The 19,800-nt window shown below is 37.9% G+C and overlaps 1 pseudogene; it reads left to right on the plus strand.

Annotated features, from left to right (window-relative positions):
- Positions 1-3,218: 3,218 nt before the first annotated feature.
- LOC128070578 (centromere protein O-like) lies at positions 3,219-4,110 on the plus strand (annotated as a pseudogene).
- Positions 4,111-19,800: the final 15,690 nt, after the last annotated feature.

Below are 19,800 nucleotides of genomic sequence, written 5' to 3' on the forward strand. Positions count from 1 at the left end.
AAAAACTGTAAACTGAATAAATGTAGAACAACTACTACTCTGACAGCTGCTGCTATTAAATCATTTTAGTTGTGTCTGACTCTGTGCGACCCCATAGATGAAAGTCCACCAGGCTCCACTGTCCCTGGGATTCTCCAGGCAAGAACACTGGAGTGGGTTTCCATTTCCTTCTCCAATGCATGAAAATGAAAGTGAAGTCACTCAGTTGTGTCCGACTCTGACAGCACCATCTGGCAACACCATTCTATATTTATCTTTGTTATGCTCATCTACCAACATTCTGGCCAATGTTTCCTCACTTTTGAAGTCTGGTAACTTATCCCATCTTCCTTTCTGCCTTAAGCTTTGTCATTATCCAAGGAATGCTGTGTCCACACAACACTAGTTTTCACTTATTTGAACTCCTTCACTCCACTGATAATCTGTTTCTCTAAATATCATCCATCAGATTAGTACATGTTAGTAAATGTTCAACAACCTAATCCTTATAATCTCTCAGAACAGATTATGCTGCAATTTAAATTCCTGTTCAATCCATCATGTATCATACTTGCTTAACTTTCCAGTTCTTTCATACTTTGCATTTACATATTACACAATCCATCATCTCATTGCCTGTCTTTCTAATTATTATTCTCCACTCCTTGGCCTTTTGTCCTTCTGTTTCATGAATTCAGCATGAAAGTTTAATCTATCCAGATGCTTTCTTTCTCCACTTTGAGATCTAAGATGTTCATCCAGAACTGCTACAGAAGAAATCTGCAGGGGCTGAACTGCACTTCTGTCTCCTTTCCTCCTTTCCCAGACATTGTCTGTTTTTCTCTTAAACCTTTCCTTCTATACCCGTGTGGGTGTCTTTCCAATCCAGTTTTCCACTTCTTTTTTACCTATTACTCTCTCTTTACCATTATATTAAAAAACCTTTAACATTCTTTTCCTAAAACCAAAAATGCTTACTTTCCCATTTAAGTCCTCCATGATCTTTCTTCTTGTGTAGAGGCCAGGTCTATAAAAGAGTCACACTCATTTGTTCAATATTCATCTTTAATTCCCATGGCATTCATAGCCCACTGCATTCAGGCCTATGCCTACACCATTGTACTGAATATACTTTGTTGGATCATACACTCCTGATTGTAATACGCTTTCTTCAGCCAAAATTCATTTTGAAATATTACTATTGTTTGATTTTTAAGTTTCTTCTCATTTTCTCTTATTAGAAGTAATCCTACAAAGAATAGAAAGCATTATTTTTGTTTGTGAAACTTTTTTTGTTTGAGTACTCACATCATTTCAGGTTAGTATCACAAATTTTTTGCAAACACAGCAATGACTGTTTTGAAAATTTGGCAAAAATCCCAAGCTTCCTGTTGCTACATGAGAAATGTTACAAATCTTTGAAATTCAAAGGAAGCTTTGTCTCTGAGGCAATTCAAGACTTTCCCACTTGTCATGCTCCAGAATATTCTTTTAAAAGTTTCTTTTTTTTCACAACAAATTTTAATTTCTGAACATTTCCTATTATGTTATATAGGTTTAGAGGTAGAGATTTTTCAAGGAAAATCTTTTTTTAAAATTTTATAATTAATCTTTTAATAACAGAAACCAATAAATGTTAGAAAGTATGAGGAAAAATGCTTTAATAAGAAGTTTTACAATATGCTATTTTTTTCTTCCTGTTCCCTGGTGGATCAGATGGTAAAGCGTCTGCCTACAATGCGGGAGACCTGGGTTTGATCCCTGGGTTGGGAAGATCTCCTGGAGAAAGACATGGCAACCCACTCCATTACTCTTCCCTGGAAAATACCATGGACAGAGGAGCCTGGTAGGCTACAGTCCACAGGATCGCAAAGAGTCAGACACGACTAAGTGACTTCACTTCACTTCACTTTCTACAATAAGATAGCTTTATTTTCTCAATCTGAGCAGGTAGTTATGTTTCAGTGTATTGTACATATGATGCTGGTACTGGCTCTTCTCCATCCACATCCATCCTCTGCCTCTTGCTCTATTCCTCAGCTCTGTATCATTTCAACTCTGTTGCCATCAGTGGGTGGCACTGGTAGGAGATAGGAAGGCAGGAGGGAATAAAGGCCACTTCCTTCCTACTAAGGTTCTGGCAATGCTGGGTCTCTTTAAACTTCTAGCTCCAGTCAAGCGTCCAAGTTCTCTGGACCTAGCTCTCACTAGACTCCACCCCCACCACTTTTTCCACCTTTTAAATTTAAAATTAAGAACGGAAAGTTAAGAACCAGTCAATCCTAAAGGAAATCAGTCCTGAATATTCATTGGAAGGACTGTTGCTGAAGCTCCAGCATTTTGGCCACCTGAAGTGAAGAACTGACTTCTTGGAAAAGACCCTGATGCTGGGAAAGATTGAAGGCAGCAGGAGAAGGGGACAACAAAGGATAAGATGGTTGGATGGCATCACCAACTCGATGGACATGTGTTTGAGCAAGCTCCAGGAGTTGGTGATGGACAGGGAAGCCTGGTGTGCTGCAGTCCATGGGGTTGCAAATAGTTAGACACAACCGAGCAACTGAACTGAAGAACAGAAAAGCTTCCAACTTTTATTTCTTGTGTGCCTGTATTGTTTGCTATTGGTGTATAACATATTACCAAAAATATAGCAGATTAAAATAACAAATACTTAATATCTCATTTTCTATGGGTCAGGAATCTAGTCAAAGCTTACTTGAATGCCTCTGGCTTGAGGTCTCTCATGAGGCTTCTTTCTTTTCTTTTTATTATGGGGAAAGGAGGTGTCTATTCCCAGAAGTATTTATATTATTATTAAGAGATCTCAGTTTCTTACTACAGGAAGTTCTTCACAGGCCTGCCTCATGATGGGGAAGCTCAATTCCTGCAAAATATAACAGATCTAACAGATTGAGAGTAGTGAAGGCTTTTTTTTTTTTTTTTAAGAATTCTCTTTCTGGATTCTTAGCTTGATTTTGAAGCCGAGGATGGCAGGAATTCTTGGCCCTGGCTAGAGTGAGCAAGAGGAGAGGTGATAAAGGGAAAGCCAGACCCAGTGGCAGACGGGGCTCTGACCAGGGTGGAAGGCTGAGAGGCCTCTTAACAGCCCCTTCCGTGTGCGAGGAAACCCAGAGAGGGGATCCAGAGGCATGGTGCCATGGCAGTGTGCAGGGACCTGGAGGATAACTCAATTACAGTGACAACTTTTCTAGGAAGGCCTTTGAAAATCTGAGGAGGAGATGGAGCTGGCAAATACTTTAAGATAAGACGGCGAGTGTCACGGAGGTGTTTTAGCTCACTTGGAAAGACTAGAGACTCAAGTGAGCAAATCCCATAAAAAATTGGAAGAGCCACAGAACGCACAGGCTCTTGAAGCCAGGATTCATGAACTGAAACATCTGCAAGATAAGCTGAGGGCTGAAGTGAAACAGCGTCAAGCCAGAGTTAAAGCATCTACTGCCAATGTAGAGCCTGACCAAACATTAGAGATTAGTGAGCAAGAAATTTTGGAGAGAAAACAGGAAAATATGAAAGCCATTCTATAGGCATATCGTTTTACAGGGATCAGCGGGAAGCTGACCAGCCAAGGAGTATGTGTCTGCATCAGCACTGCTTTTGAGGGGAACCTGCTGTATTCCTACATTGTGGATCTTGTCATGGAGAAACCACTTGGGATACATCACCATTTGGTGCCAGTCTTCATTCCCCTAGAAGAGATATCTGCAAAATACCTACAGACTAATACTCAGCACTTCCTGTTTGTTCTCTGAGAATACCTAAATGCTTACTCGGGGAGGAAGTACCAGGCAGATCGACTTCAGAGTGACTTTGCAGCCTTTCTTGTGGGGCCCTTGCAGAGAAACTCATTGTGCAACTTGCTGTCATTTACTTACAAAGTGAAGCCGGAAGGTCAGTCCTTCCCCTTCTGTGCTAGACTGCTGTATAAGGACCTCACGACAACCCTTCCAACTGACGTCACTGTTACTTCTCAAGGGACAGAAGCATTACCCAGAATGTGGGAATAACAGCGAGCAGCCCATGAAAACCTGTTTTTTTACGAAGCCCCTACATCAGATGTTTACTTCATTTGCAAAAAAAGGATAAAAGCTGGATATGAGCCTGGTCTCCTAGAATATTTTCTTTGGGAACACATCAGAAGTAAAAGGAAATATTTCACTTTCTGCTCCCATGACTAAGGTGACTGGGGTTCCAGAAGAACTTTTCAAGATTATCAGGACAAGAGCCATTTCACCTAACTCGGACCACAGACAAGCAGGTCTTCAGAGTGAAAAGCACTGCTTCCAGGTTCTAGCTGTGGAGCGAGTGGTGGCCAGCAAGCCGCCCTCATCTGAAGCAGAGCTTCTCCGCCTGTGCTCCCAGCCAGGCACAGGGGCAGCAGCCTTGTTCCACCTCTGGCAGCCCTTCCTACTCACAGTGGCCATGGCCTCTCTGGGTGGAAGAGGGCTGGTAAGAACTAGGGCTCTGGAAGGAACGTTCCAGTACCATGACTATGAGCCCTACTCCCTGGGTAAGCTAGAGGCACACTGAGGAATAGTATGCCCACCCTCAGAGCTCACACATCCACAGACAAATGAAGGCTGAAGGATATTTTTTAAACCTAAAGTCTATGTGAGTGTGCCCTTCAACAGCCTGGGTTGTTGGGACTTGGTCATATGTCCTTTCCTGAAGCCTTTCTTTGATTCCCAAAAATAAATTCTCCCTCCCCTTTGGATTCTCATAGGGCTGGAGGCCATTCAAAAAAAAAAAAAAGAATTATCTTTCTTTCCCAGATTTATTGAAATGTAATTGACATATAGTATTGAGAAAGTTTAAGGTGCACAACATGTTGATTTCATACACTAGTATATTGCAGTATGATGACCACCATAGCATTATAGTTAACACTTCACACATGTCACACAATTACTATTTCTTTTTTGTGGTGAGACCATTTAAGGTATACACACTTAGCAAATTTCAAGTATATAATACAGTACTGCTAACTGTAATTACTATCTTGTACTTTAGAGCCCCAGAATGTATCCATCTTCTAAATGGAAGCTTGTACTCTTTAGCTAGTATCTCCCGATTTCCCTCAGCCCCAGGTAACCACCATTTTACTCCCTGCTTCTACAATGTCAACTCTTTAAGACTCCACATAGAAATGAGGTCATACAGTATATGTCTTCTCTGACTTCACTTAGCATAATGCCTTTAAGGTCTAACTATGTTATCTCAAATGGCAGAATCTTCTCCTTTCTCATAGATAAGTGATATTCTATTGTGTAAATATGCCACATTTTTATTCACTTATTTGTTGATAGACTCTTAAATTGTTTTCTTATCTTGACTGCTAGTAATAATGCTGCAACAAATATGGAAGTGCAGATATTTCTTCAAAATTCGCTTTTCATTTCCTTTGGAAATATACCCAGGAATGAGACTGTTGAATCTCATGGTTCAGTTCAGTTCAGTCGCTCAGTTGTGTCCGACTCTTTGCGACCCCATGAATCACAGCACACGAGGCCTCCCTGTCCATCACCAACTCCCGGAGTTCAATCAGACTCAAGTCCATCAAGTCAGTGATGTCATCCAGCCATCTCATCCTCTGTCGTCCCCTTCTCCTCCTGCCCCCAATCCCTCCCAGCATCAGACTCTTTTCCAATGAGTCAACTCTTCACATGAGATGGCCAAAGTACTGGAGTTTCAGCTTTAGCATCATTCCTTCCAAAGAAATCCCAGGGCTGATCTTCAGAATGGACTGGTTGGATCTCCTTTTAGTCCAAGGGACTCTCAAGAGTCTTCTCCAACACCACAGTTCAAAAGCATCAATTCTTCTGCACTCAGCCTTCTTCACAGTCCAACTCTCACATCCATACATGACAACAGGAAAAACCATAGCCTTGACTAGATGGACCTTAGTCGGCAAAGTAATGTCTCTGCTTTTGAATATACTAACAAGGTTAGTCATAACTTTTCTTCCAAGGAGTGTCTTTTAATTTCATGGCTGCTGTCACCATCTGCAGTGATTTTGGAGCCCCCCCCCAAAAAAAATAAAATAAAATCTGCCACTGTTTCCACTGTTTCCCCATCTATTTCCCATGAAGTGATGGGACTGGATGCCATGATCTTCGTTTTCTGAATGTTGAGCTTTAAGCCAACTTTTTCACCCTCCTTTTTCACTTTCATCAAGAGGCTTTTTAGTTCCTCTTCACTTTCTGCCTTAAGGGTGGTTTCATCTGCATATATGAGGTTATTGATATTTCTCCCGACACTCTTGATTCCAACTTGTGTTTCTTCCAGTCCAGTGTTTCTCATGATGTACTCTGCATATAAGTTAAATAAGCAGGGTGACAATATACAGCCTTGATGTACTCCTTTTCCAATTTGGAACCAGTCTGTTGTTCCATGTCCAGTTCTAACTGTTGCTTCCTGACCTGCATACAGATTTCTCAATAGGCAGGTCAGGTGGTCTGGTATTTCCATCTCTTTCAGAATTTTCCACAGTTTATTGTGATCCACACAGTCAAAGGCTTTGGCATAGTCAATAAAGCAGAAATAGATGTTTTTCTGGAACTCTCTTGGTTTTTCCATGATCCAGCGGATGTTGGCAATTTGATCTCTGGTTCCTCTGCCTTTTCTAAAACCAGCTTGAACATCAGGAAGTTCACGGTTCACATATTGCTGAAGCCTGGCTTGGGGAATTTTGAGAATTACTTTATTAGAGTGTGAGATGAGTGCAATTGTGTGGTAGTTTGAGCATTCTTTGGCATTGCCTTTCTTTGGGATTGGGAATGAAAACTGACCTTTTCCAGTTCTGTGGCCACTGCTGAGTTTTCCAAATTTGCTGGTATATTGAGTGCAGCACTTTCACAGCATCATCTTTCAGGATTTGAAACAGCTCAACTGGAATTCCATCACCTCCATTAGCTTTGTTCACAGTGATGCTTTCCAAGGCCCACTTGACTTCACATTCCAGGATGTCTGGCTCTAGGTGAGTAATCACACCATCATGATTATCTGGGTCATGAAGCTCTTTCTTGTACAGTTCTTCTGTGTATTTTGCCACCTCTTCTTAATATTGTCTGCTTCTGTTAGGTCCAAACCATTACTGTCCTTTATTGTGCCCATCTTTGTATGAAATGTTCCCTTGGTATCTCTAATTTTCTTGGAGACATCTCTAGTCTTTCCCATTCTGTTCTTTTCCTCTATTTCTTTCCATTGATCGCTGAGGAAGGCTTTCTTATCTCTTCTTGCTATTCTCTGGCACTCTGCATTCAGATGCTTAGATCTTTCCTTTTCTCCTTTGCTTTTTGCGTCTCTTCTTTTCATGGCTATTTGTAAGGCCTCCTCAGAAAGCCATTTGGCTTTTTTGCATTTCTTTTCCATGGGGATGGTCTTGATCCCTGTCTCCTGTCAAAATGTCACGAACCTCATTCCATAGTTCATCAGGCACTGTGTCTATCAGATCTACGCCCTTAAATCTATTTCTCACTTCCACTGTATAATCATAAGGGATTTGATTTAGGTCATACCTGAATGGTCTAGCGGTTTTCCCTACTATCTTCAGTTTGAGTCTGAATTTGGTAATAAGGAGTAGCCATCATGTTCAACAAAAGAGTCTGAAATGCAGTACTTGGATGCAATCTCAAAAACGACAGAATGATCTCTGGTAGTTTCCAAGGCAAACCATTCAGTATCACGGTAATCCAAGTCTATGCCCCAATCAGTAACACTGAAGAAGCAGAATTTGAACAGTTCTATGAAGACCTACAAGACCTTTTAGAACTAACACCCAAAAAAAGATGTCCTTTTCATTACAGGGAACTGGAATGCAAAAGTAGGAAGTCAAGAAACACCTGGAGTAACAGGCAAATTTGGCCTTGGAATGCGGAATGAAGCAGGGCAAAGACTAATAGAGTTTTCCCAAGAAAATGCACTGGTCATAGAAAACACACACTTCCAACAACACAAGAGAAGACTCTACACATGAACATCACCAGATGGTCAACACCGAAATCTGATTGATTATATTCTTTGCAGCCAAAGATGGAGAAGCTCTATACAGTCAACAAAAATAATACCAGGAGCTGACTGTGGCTCAGATCATGAACTCCTTATTATTAAATTCAAATCATATAGTAGGTCTACTTTTACTTTTGGGTGAACTTCCATGCTGTTTTGAATTATTGAATACAGTTTGTTAATATTTGACAGGATTTTTGCATCTATATTTCTCAATGATTCCAGCCTATAATATTTTTCTTGCAATGTCTTGTCTGACTTTGGTATCAATGTAATGCTTGCCTTATAAAATGAGTTTGGAAGTGCTCACTACTCTTCTTGTTTTGAAAGAGCTTGAGAATTGGTATTAATTCTTCTGCAAGTGTTTGGAACTGTTCACCAGTGAAGCCTTCTGGTCCTGGACTTTCCTTGTTGGGAGATTCTTGATAAATTATTTAACTTCCTTACTAGTAATTGGTCTGTTCAGATATTCCATTTCTTCATGATTCATCCTTGGTAGGTTGTAGTTTCCAGAACCTTGTAGGTTCTGAAATGTATCTTTTTGTCTGGCTTATCCAATTTGTTGGTGTATAACTGTTTATAGTATTCTCAGGATCCTTTATATCTCTTTGTTATCAGGTATTGTATCTCCTGTTCTATTACTAATCTTCAGTACTTGATATTAACACTATGAAAGTGTGGGATTTGAACTTGCACCAACCCAGTTAAAGGTGTGATATGTTAGGTACTAGCATCATTGTAGTTTTATGTGCAACAAAGTGTAGTTTATATGAAATATATGAGCTTATTTCCTCGTATACACAACAGTGGTTGATTCATCAAGGGAATTGTAGTCAAAGACTCAGATCCCCCTGGTCCATCATTGATTGTATGCAAAGCTGGATTTCTAGCCCTCTATCTCTATTCAGAGACTTTATTACAAACCTTAATGGGTTTTTAAAGCAAACAAAGCTTTACAAACAAAGTGCCTGAAGCACTTTCTAGGTCCTTGGAAAAGGCCTAATCTTGGTGTCTTGGCTGAGGCATTTTTCTCCACCTTGACTCAGTACTTTTCCAATTTTAGTCCTTCCCTTTTCTCCCAGGCCCTGGGTTCATAAAGAGGCAGGAACTCTTAGTTTGGGGAATCTTAGAAGTGAGACAATTCCCCTTTGTGTCTTTCATGTCATCTACCTTCACCTGGTGCTATTCTGTGAGGGAAAATGAAAAACTAGGGAGCTGGTACCTCCGTTTTACTTCTTGCTTGTACTGTCACAGTAAATGAATGGAGGTTTAATTGTTACTTTCAGTTTGGCTCATTGTTCTAATTAAATGTCCTAATTGAATACTTTGATTTGTGACAACTTAACAATATTCTTGTGTGCATGTATGTGTATAAAACCCTTGTAGTCATCATTCATGATGATGAAATATTGGACTATTCCCATTTAAAATAAGTAATAGGACAGATCTGTGCTATCAACACTTCTATAAAACTAATTACTAGTGTAATTAGTAAGAAATTAAACATAAAATGGAAGATGATATAATTGTTTATTTAGAAAATGCAAATATTCACATAGAAACAATTAGAATTAAGTTACTTTATCATGTTTTCTTGTATATAAAGTTAATATATGAAAGTTTATCTTGACTCTATATACTTAAGACAAATTATTTAAAAACAGTTATTAAATTATTAAAATAAATTCTAAAATAAATAAAATTATAAAAAATTAATATTTACAACAGCATCAAATATCAAACACCTAGAAATAACTCTAATGAAAAGTGCATAAGTCTTCTAGACAGGATGGTGAGAAACATGACTGAAGTAAGTTGAAGACCTAAATAAATGAAGGAATAAACTTTGTTCATGATTTTAAATGCTTAATATTGTAAAGATATTTTTCCATATTGATAAGTAGAGTCAGTGCAATTCAAAGTATAATATGAACATGTTTCTTTGTGATATTGACAAAATAACTCTAAAACATATTGGCAATGCAGAGGCTAAGAACAGGCAAGACAATCATGAAGATCAAAATTAGAGAACTCTTACTACCAGATATAAATTTATAAAACTAAAGTAATAAAACTTTTTATTTTGGTATAAAGATATACTTAAAGACCAATGGAAAATAATGGATGTACCAAAAGAAGAACCATACACAACAATCACCTGATTAATGACAAAGGTTACACTGTGATGAAGTGAAGGATAGATGATCTTTACAATAAGTGGTATCAGATCAATTTAATATACATATGGAAACAATGAAGCTTGAGCCCTTCCTCATCGCATACACAAAATAAAATCTAAATATAAAAAGTGAATTAATGATCTTTCTTTAAGGAAAACATAGGAAAGCATATTTTTGACCTTTGGGTAGGCAAGGATATTTTAAAGAGGTCACAAAAAGATCTAACTATATAATAAAATTTAAATTGAACTGTGGTAAAAATTGTGAATTGTTTATCAAAAGACATCAAGAGCAAGAAGCAAGTGACAGAGAGATGTTTGCAATATATATATACTTGACAAAGGCCTTGTATCCAGAATATATAAAACATCTGTGCACAGCTTTAAGAGAGATACAGCACCATGAGCAAAATACTTGAACAGGTACTTGAGTCAAAAGAATATACATATGGACAATAAATACAGGAAAAAGTGTTCAAGAACATTTGTCAAAAAAGAAATGCAAATTAAGTCCTTGATATAGTACCACTATATAGATACCAGACAGTTGAAATAAAATAACAATATGGAATACTGATAAAGATATATAGAAATAAGACAATTCATGGTTATATGACTATGTATCATTACAATAAATATATAAAATCATTTTGAAATGTCTATGAATGTTGAACATATGCATTCCTTATGACTAAGTAATTCCAGTGTTATGTATATATCCTAAAGAAATCTGTACATATGCACTTAAAGACATATTCAAGAATGTAGAAGCATTATTTATAAAAGTCAAAAATTGGAAGCAACTCATATATATGCAATAGTGGAATGGAATGCATAAATTACAAGATATTTATATAATGGAATATAATATAACTAAGAGAAAGGAACTAGTACACACAGCAACATGTGTATAGAATATCAAAGTTGTGTAACATACCACAAATGAAGCTAGACACAAAAGAATACAAGAATAGAGAAAGGCATTAGATTTATTAAAAATGCAAACTTTGTTCAAAATGTTCAAAATACAACAGTTAAAATAAACAAACAAGAGCTACATGCAACCATAGGGATAGAAACAGTTACAAACATTATATTACCTAACCCTTACAACACTCTTAAAAATTAAATGTTACCTAATGTACAAACTACAGACAAGAAAAGTAAAACTTAAAAAGTTTAAGTTGCCTGGAGTTATAACCTGAAGCCAGGTTTGAATTCTGATCTAGAGCTATGTGAATGTCAAGTTCATATTTTTTGCACTACTATATAGAACTTTCAGAATTTGTCCTCATTCATGATGGAGCAAGTGAAATGATGAAATATTTTCCCTTCTTACTGGTCCTCAATTCCATTTGTCATTAAAAGGTATTCATTTCTGAAGATCTAGCATGACTAAAATGGAAGACAGATTTCTAGTATGTGATATATAATGCAGGCATCAATATTTTTTCTTCAGACTTCAGTCTATTTTTAATTATACTGATATAACTACTGATGCATAATTTATTTTTCTATGTAGATCAATACTAAGAATGATATTGATCCTTTCCATAATCTCATCCCCAAACTTTTAAACATTGCAGTTCTATATAGTATTGATGAATGTCTGCTCCAACCTGCAATTACAGCAATATCATCAGTATATTCAATGATTTTCTGATTGAAAGTTTTTCCAAAGCTCTTAATGTAGGAATTTAATATATAATAATACTTTCCTATTTATAGAAGCTCCATAACTAAACATTAATAAAAATTAGCTTTAGGTTTATACAATGCTTAGATTCAACTGTACAACAATACCAGTTCTTGACAGACTTTTGACTGACTATCTTAGCAAGAAGCCCTGTCTATTCTGTAAATCAATAGTTGACTTCCCTGTATTTCCTTTATTAAAATTATTTTTCAGAGATAAGGTCCTTCTTAAAGAGCAAAACAAATAGAATATTTTCCATAGGTGTATCCTATATATAGGATGTAGCCTATGTATACTATTATGACTTACACAGATACTTATAAATTTATATATTGGCATATATGTGGAAAACCAAACATACATAGAAAATGTAAAAATATCATATATTTCTAGAAGAAAGCTATAAGAAAACTAATATTTTTCAAATTTAGGCCAAATTCATTGTATATGAATGCCTAAACATAAATATTAATAATTTCACATGTACAAAACTGAAATAAATATAATTGTATGGAAACTAATTGGGAAGGAAAAATACTTATGAAAAACTATACAGTCATCAAGTAAAAACAGACACTCATTAGAAAATGATCAAGATTAAAAAAAAAAGAAAATGATCAAGATAATTGAAAGACTTGAACAAAAACTTGGCCAAAGAAGTTACAGAAATGGCAAATAAGTACAGGAAAATATGTTAAGCATATTAGCTATTATAGGAATGCAAATTAAAACTATAAGGAGTTCTAATCGCTCTATATCTATCAAAGTAGATACAAATTTTAAAAAAGTGACCATACAATAAGCTGGCAAGGATGCAGAGAAACTAGATCATTCATACATTTCTTGTGAGAGTATAAAATTGTACAGCTATCCTGGAAAACAATTTCATACTTTATTATACAACATGCTATAAACATGAAAGTATAATTTGACCCAGAAGTTGTACTCTTGCATATTTATTCTGGAGAAATGAAACTTTTACATAAATTTTCATTGAAACTTTGTTTGTAATAGCTAAAAATGTAAACAGGCTAGATGTCCTTCAATGAGTGAATGGTTAGGTTTAACCATAGTTATATAACCATAACACCATACCAGTAACACAGTTAACCATACCAGTAATATTACTCATCAATAAAAGGGAAGAAAATATTAATACACATAAAAACTTGGATGAATCTCAAGTGCATGACAAAGTAAAAAAAGGGCCAATCTCAAAAAAAAACCACATATACTTTATGGTTCCATGTATACATTATTCTCAAAATGACAAAATTAGAGACATGGAAAAGAAATCAGTAGTCATACGGGATTATGGAAAAAGAATGCAGTTACAAGACTGTGGTATTAGGGAATTCCTTTATGGTTACAGAATAGTTCTCTATGTTGATGTGGTTATGCAAATACATGTATATTTTATATATATATGTATATATAATAACCATAATATATAAGAACTCTCAAACTCATTAATAAGAGAACAAATAAACCAATAAAAATGTGGGAAAATATTTGAATAGCAATTGGTTGACATAAGATATGACATAAGATATACACATGACTCATAAACACAAAAAAATGAATTAAAATAATTAGTAATTAGTACTTAATGCAAATTAAGTATGCAAATCTCGGATAAAAGAAAGTAAATAACTGAGAACATAAACTACTATCAGGAAAAGAGAGAAACTTAAATTCTCAAAAATTGCTTATAAGAATGCAAAATCATAAAGACACTTTGGGAAATGTTTTTCCTTACTCATAGATATCTACACACTGTAAAGCTGTATAACCCCATTCCTAAATAATTCCCATGTAAAACATAAATTTCTGTTCACATAAAATCCTTCATGCCAATGTTTAATATGGCTCTATTAATAATAGCCCCAAACTGGCAATAACTCAAATGTTATTCAACTGGTAAGCCAATATACAAATGGTGCATCCATACAATGGAATACTATTCAACAATAAAAAGAAACATGCCATTGATGATTGTAAGAACTTGAAAGTTTTTCAAATTAACTTAAAGAACCAGATCAGGAAGACTACTTAGAGTATGAGCTAATAGGCACTTGGAAAAATGCTGAACATCACTAATAATCCGAGAAATAGAAATAAAAATTACTAGGAGATATCACATCACAGCTGTCAGAATGGCTATCATCAAATCAAAAAGTCTGAAAATAACATATGGTGGCAAGGATGTGGAGAAAAGGAAGCCCTTGTACATAATTGGTGGGATTGTAAATTTGTGCACCCACTATGGAAAACAACATGGAAGTTTCTTAAAAAACTAAAAATAGAACTACCATGTGACCCAGCTATTCCACTCCTAGCTATGTATCAGAAAAAAAGAAACATTAATTTGAAAAGATACATGAACCCCTATGTGTATTACAGCCTTAATTACAATAGAAAAGATATGGAAGCAACCAGTGAACAAAACACACATGGTTCCTGTCTTCATAGCACTTTCATGGAGTATGGATAAGCAAGCATTTGAACACTATAGCAATCCTCAGAAATAATGGCAGTTACATGTTTGTTGAGATGGAAAAATTCTCCCAGCATATTGTAAAGAAAAGGAAGGCTACGATATAGCATATAGTTTGATTCAATTTGTATAAATTAAAAAAAACCACTGATGTATGTATGCTCATCCAAATATATGTGTATTACATGTATATATTTAGCATTATATACCATATATAATATATACGTTATAAACATTTAGATAGAACAACAAAAATAGAAATTAACAGTATATATTTCTATTGACACACATTGGTGTTCTCTAATTTCATTTTTATAGTTTTTTTTTTTTTTGCATTTCCATATTGCTTTGCCTTGAGTATATATTTACAATTAGAAAACATTAATAATGATATTTTGAAGCAGAATAACCCAGATATTAAATTAACATATGCCCAGGTGTCCCTTCAAGTTCTTCTCTCTTCCTCCAAGGCCATGTTTCTTCACAGTTTCCCCATCATACCTTAGATTCCAGTCATATTCAATGCATGTATAAACAGCTTTCTTGGGCCTCGGTGCCTTGGTGCCTTTGCAGGTTCTCCCCCACTGTCTGGGAAGCATATTCACAATTTTTCACTTGGTGATCTATCTACTTTAGGTGGTCCAGGCTTCATCTCGGGTGTCTTTACTTAAAAGTACCCTTCCCCCACTTCCTTGCCATCAGACTTATGACAAATGCCTTTCCTCTTTACCACCACAGCCCAGTGTGGTTTGTATACTGTGAACCAATTCATTATATAAATGGAAAGATAAGTTTAATATTACGTTCTCCTTTTCCTGCCCTGTTCTCTCTCAACAGCACCTCATCACTTACTATCCTCGTCCTCACTCTCCTGGTCCCACTTGTACCAGCCTCCTTGTTCTATTGGAAGGACATAGACAATACCAATAGGGGTCTTTTGCTCTGGCTATTTCCTCTCCCCAAAATTATTTCCCCAATATAACCCAAGGTTAGTCCCTCATGTCTTTAATTAAGTCTTTGCTCAAATGTCCTGGATTTAAAAGGCCTTCCCTCACTAACCTCTGGGGAGGAAATACTCCCCTTTTCTCATAACTCACAAGGTTCTCTCTATACTGTATATTTCACTATTTAGTCATTAATGTTAACCTTCCATCTTCCCCGACTAGAATGTAAGCCCCATGAGAGCAGGATCATGGATATTGGTTACTGATGTGCACCTTGCACCCACAACAGTACCTGAAACAGTGCAGGGGGTGAATTAATACCTGTTAAGTGGGAAATAAACTTTACACCAAATAATTTATGTCCATTTTTACAATTAAATAAAACAAATCCAGACTAATATAAGAAGGAACTTGATTTGAAATGACTATGGGGATAGGGTAATCTCACATGCTACCTAAAAAATACTGAGAATTCTCAAGCTAGGCTTCAACAATACATGAACCAAGAATTTCTAGATGTTCAAGCTTGACTAAAAATGCAGAGGAACAAGAGATAAAATTGACAGCATCCAGTGGATCATAGAAAAAGCAAGAGAATTCCAGAAAAAAAAATCTGCTTCACTGACTACACTAAAGCATTTTACTGTGCATATCACAATAAATTGTGGAAAATTGGGAATACCAGACCTCTTACCTGCCTCCTGAGAAATCTGTATGCAGGGCAAGCAGCAATAGTTAGAACCGGACATGAAACATCAGACTGGTTCCAAACTGAGAAAGGAGTATATTAAGGCTGTTTATTATGATCCTGCTTATTTAACTTATATGCAGAGTATATCATGAGAAATGCAAGACTGGATGATGCACAAGCTGGAAGATTGCCAGGAGAAATATCAATAACCTCAGATATGCAGATGACACCACCCTTAAGGCAGACAGCAAAGAAGAACTAAAGAGCCTCTTGATGAGGGTGAAAGAGAAGAGTGGAAAAAGCTAGTTTAACTCAACATTCAAAAAACGAAGGTCATGGCATCTGGTCCAATTACTTCATGGCAAAAAGATGGGGAAACAATGGAAACAGTGACAGACTTTATTTTCTTGGGCTCTGAAATCATTGCAGATGGGAATTGCAGCCATGAAATTAAAAGACGCTTGCTCCTTGGAAGAAAATCTATGACCAACCTAGACAGCCTATTAAAAGGAAGAGACATTACTTTACCAACAAAGGTCCATATGTCAAAGCTAAGTTTTCCCAATAGTCATGTATGGATGTGAGAGTTGGACCATAAAGAAAGCTGAGCTGTGGTGCTGGGGAAGACTCTTGAGAGTCCCTTGGACTGCAAGGAAATCAAAGCAGTCAATCCTAGAGGAAATAAGTCCTGAATATTCATCTGAAGGACTGATGCTGAAGCTCCAATACTTTGGTCATCTGAGGCAAAGAATTGACTCATTGGAAAAGACCCTGATTCAGGGAAAGATTGAAAGCCAGAGAAGAAAGGGACAGCAGAGGATGAGATGGTTGGATGGCATCACCAACATGATGGGCTTGAGTTTGAGCAAGCTCTGGGAGTTGGTGATGGACAGTGAAGCCTGATGTGCTGCAGTCAATGGGGTCTCAGAGAGTCAGAAATGACTGAGCCATTGAAGTGAACTAATTGCAATAGGGAAAATGTTTTGACCACAGTTCCTCACATGTCTCAAAATAGAACAGAAAAAGATGTTTCTTTAACATGGAAGGATAAGTAGGGTCAGCAGGCACTGTGTGTGTGTGTGTGTGTGTGTGTGTGTGTGTGGGTGGGTGTGGGTGTGTGTGAGTGAGTGAGTGATGGGGCAAGTGGTACGGATGGATGAGCAGACAGCATGATGGAGCAGTTTAACAGGGAATGTTTCTCTCTGTAGTGAGCTGATTCTCAGAATGAGCTGTTAAGGGAGACACAAATATTTGCATCTTAGGGCTTGCTCAAGCTTGGGGGAAAGTTGAAGTTCAGAGGAGAAAAGCTTGGCTAAAATTTAGCCAAGCCAAGTCAGTGGGTATCTTATGGATAACTGTGAGCACTTCGCCAGCCTCTGCTGTTGTTTAAGAGAGGCAAAGTCTGTCCTTAGACAATACTGTTGTTATTGAAATTGCAAGTCCATGTGCCTGACTCAGAATGAGGCCCATCAAAACTTAACATTAGAGTTTGGAACTGAGAAAGGCTTATTAAAGATTCATACAAGGAGATGGGTGGTTCATGCCCTAAGAACCCAAAGTTACTGAAAGTTTTCAGTAAGTGCGTTTAAAAGCAAATGTTAGAGAGAGTTGTGGTAAGTTGCTGCAGACTTCTTGGTGTCATACCTTTTGTGCTTAAGGTTAGGTCATGGTCAGATAATGATGTTCCTATAAAACTCTACCAGGTGAATGCTTTTCTCTGTCCTGACAAGAAAGGGCAGTCTCAAAGCACAGCTTTCACCCTGCAATGTCCCAGTCCTGGTTAAGGGGAAGCAGATCTCAGTCAGCAGCTCCTTCAGTGCCAGGTTCCCACACTCTGCCCAGCTGTCATCCCTGATGGAGACAGGTAGCCAACACAATAGGTCCTCAGTGTCCTCAGGGCATCCAAATCGGGAGACCAGTTGTCACAGACTGAGACCCAGAAAGAAAACCACTGCTAGTAGGTTGCAGAGACAGGGATGGGGGAGAGGTACAGTGCTACTCAAGGCTTCGGCTAAGGCTAGTGGAGGGCCTTAGTGAAGGCTCTGGGGTGCTACAACATGTAGTCCCCAGTCTATTCCCTGGGCCCCCCAGCTCAACCACTGTCCCAAGTCTAGGTGAGCTCCAGGGCCTCCAGAAGAAGGCCTGAATCTGCCTCTTACCTCAGTCTCCTCCTGATGACCACCATACCACCCTTGACTTAATCACTTCCCCAATGGCCCCCTCATTAATAGTAAGTAACCTGTGGGCAGGGCACACTGTGGTGCTGGCCAATAGCTAAGCAAGAGAACTAATAGTTACTCATTGACAGTTGGCTGCATGTGAATTGGGCCCTCTGAGGCACCAAGCAATGTTTGAGCAACACCTGTTGCCTAGGGACAGGGTGGGTTGAAATGAAGCACACCGATGGCTACCTGTTAAGGGCTGTGCTCATCCTGCTCTGTTACACTGTAAATAGAATGAGAATCACTGTGAATTTAAGGTTTGTCAAAGTAGTTTTCAAAATGGGCTAGACTTCACATTCTTGTTGGCTTTGAACTATTTATACTTTATGCTGATCATGTGATCAAGTGGCAGCTGTTGGAGGGGCATAGAGATAAGCACTGGTGACAGGTATGCCTGAGAATATAATGAAAAGAATGATATGCAAAAGTTAAGTACTTATGTGAAATCAAAATCTGAGGTTGGAAAGGAGTCAATCAAAAAGATTCCAGCACACTGGACCCAAAGTGTCCTTATGTAACAGAGCAGCATGAGCACAGCCCTTCACAGGTAGCCATTGCTGTGCCTTATTACTCTGCATCCTGTTACTAGGCAACAGGAGTTGCTCAGCCATTGGTCAGTGCCTCACTGGCCCCACCCACAAGCAACCAACTATCAGTGAGCTACCTACAGGTACTTATCCTTCTCAGCTATTGGTCAGCACTGCAATGGGCCCTACATACTGATAACTGTCAAGGAGGGATGACTGGGGAAGTGATTTAGTCAAGACTTAGTGATACAGTGGTGAACTGACTCTTGACTTTGAGCATCTTCCTTTAAAAAAACAAATAATTAGAAATGTATTTCTGGTAGATGGGGCAAGTTGAGTTTCCTTGCTCAGTAGGAGAGTTGAAGTGTCCCAAAAAATTTTAGTGGAGGAGACATTTAAAACTGTTTTTGGTCTGATGTGTAATCTTATGGAGACTGTGTATTAAACTTTGGGCAACAGACTGAGGATTCACCAAGTCTGGGGGTCGCTAAAGCTCATCACAGTAGATAAAACACCCAACCTGTTATTAATTACCTTTTTCCACCTTAAGTGCTTGCTCTTAAGTTCCTTAAGCCCCTCAGGAACCCCCGACAGGCAGAAGGTGGGCTAGAGATGAAGTGATTAGAGTACTCTGAAAGGCTGAGGTGGGACAGAAAGCGTTTGGCAGATGTTTATAGAGGGATGAAGGAGGCAGGAGTGTTGAAGTGGCACTTAGAAGTCAAAGGATAAAGGGAACTGAAAGGAAGTTTGAAGATCATGAGGAGAAACACCATGCCCCTGAATCACCACTCCCCAGAATCAGACACACAGAGGTGTCAGCAGTGGAGAAGTTATATCATGGCCTCCCTCAGCATCTACTAGCCCATGTTGATGGGCACAGTGGTGCATTGTGATGTCTAAGCCCCCCAAGCTACTATTGGCTGGAGTAGTGCCTAACTGACCAATCAGATTGAAGGGTGTGGCTCCTCATTGTCCTGAAAGGGTATAAATAGGGAGGTCAGAGGCAGAGATTCAAGGTTAGGCCACTTCTTGGCATCATC

The sequence above is a fragment of the Budorcas taxicolor genome, chromosome X (genome assembly GCF_023091745.1).
Source record: "Budorcas taxicolor isolate Tak-1 chromosome X, Takin1.1, whole genome shotgun sequence".
Lineage (NCBI taxonomy): Eukaryota > Metazoa > Chordata > Mammalia > Artiodactyla > Bovidae > Budorcas > Budorcas taxicolor.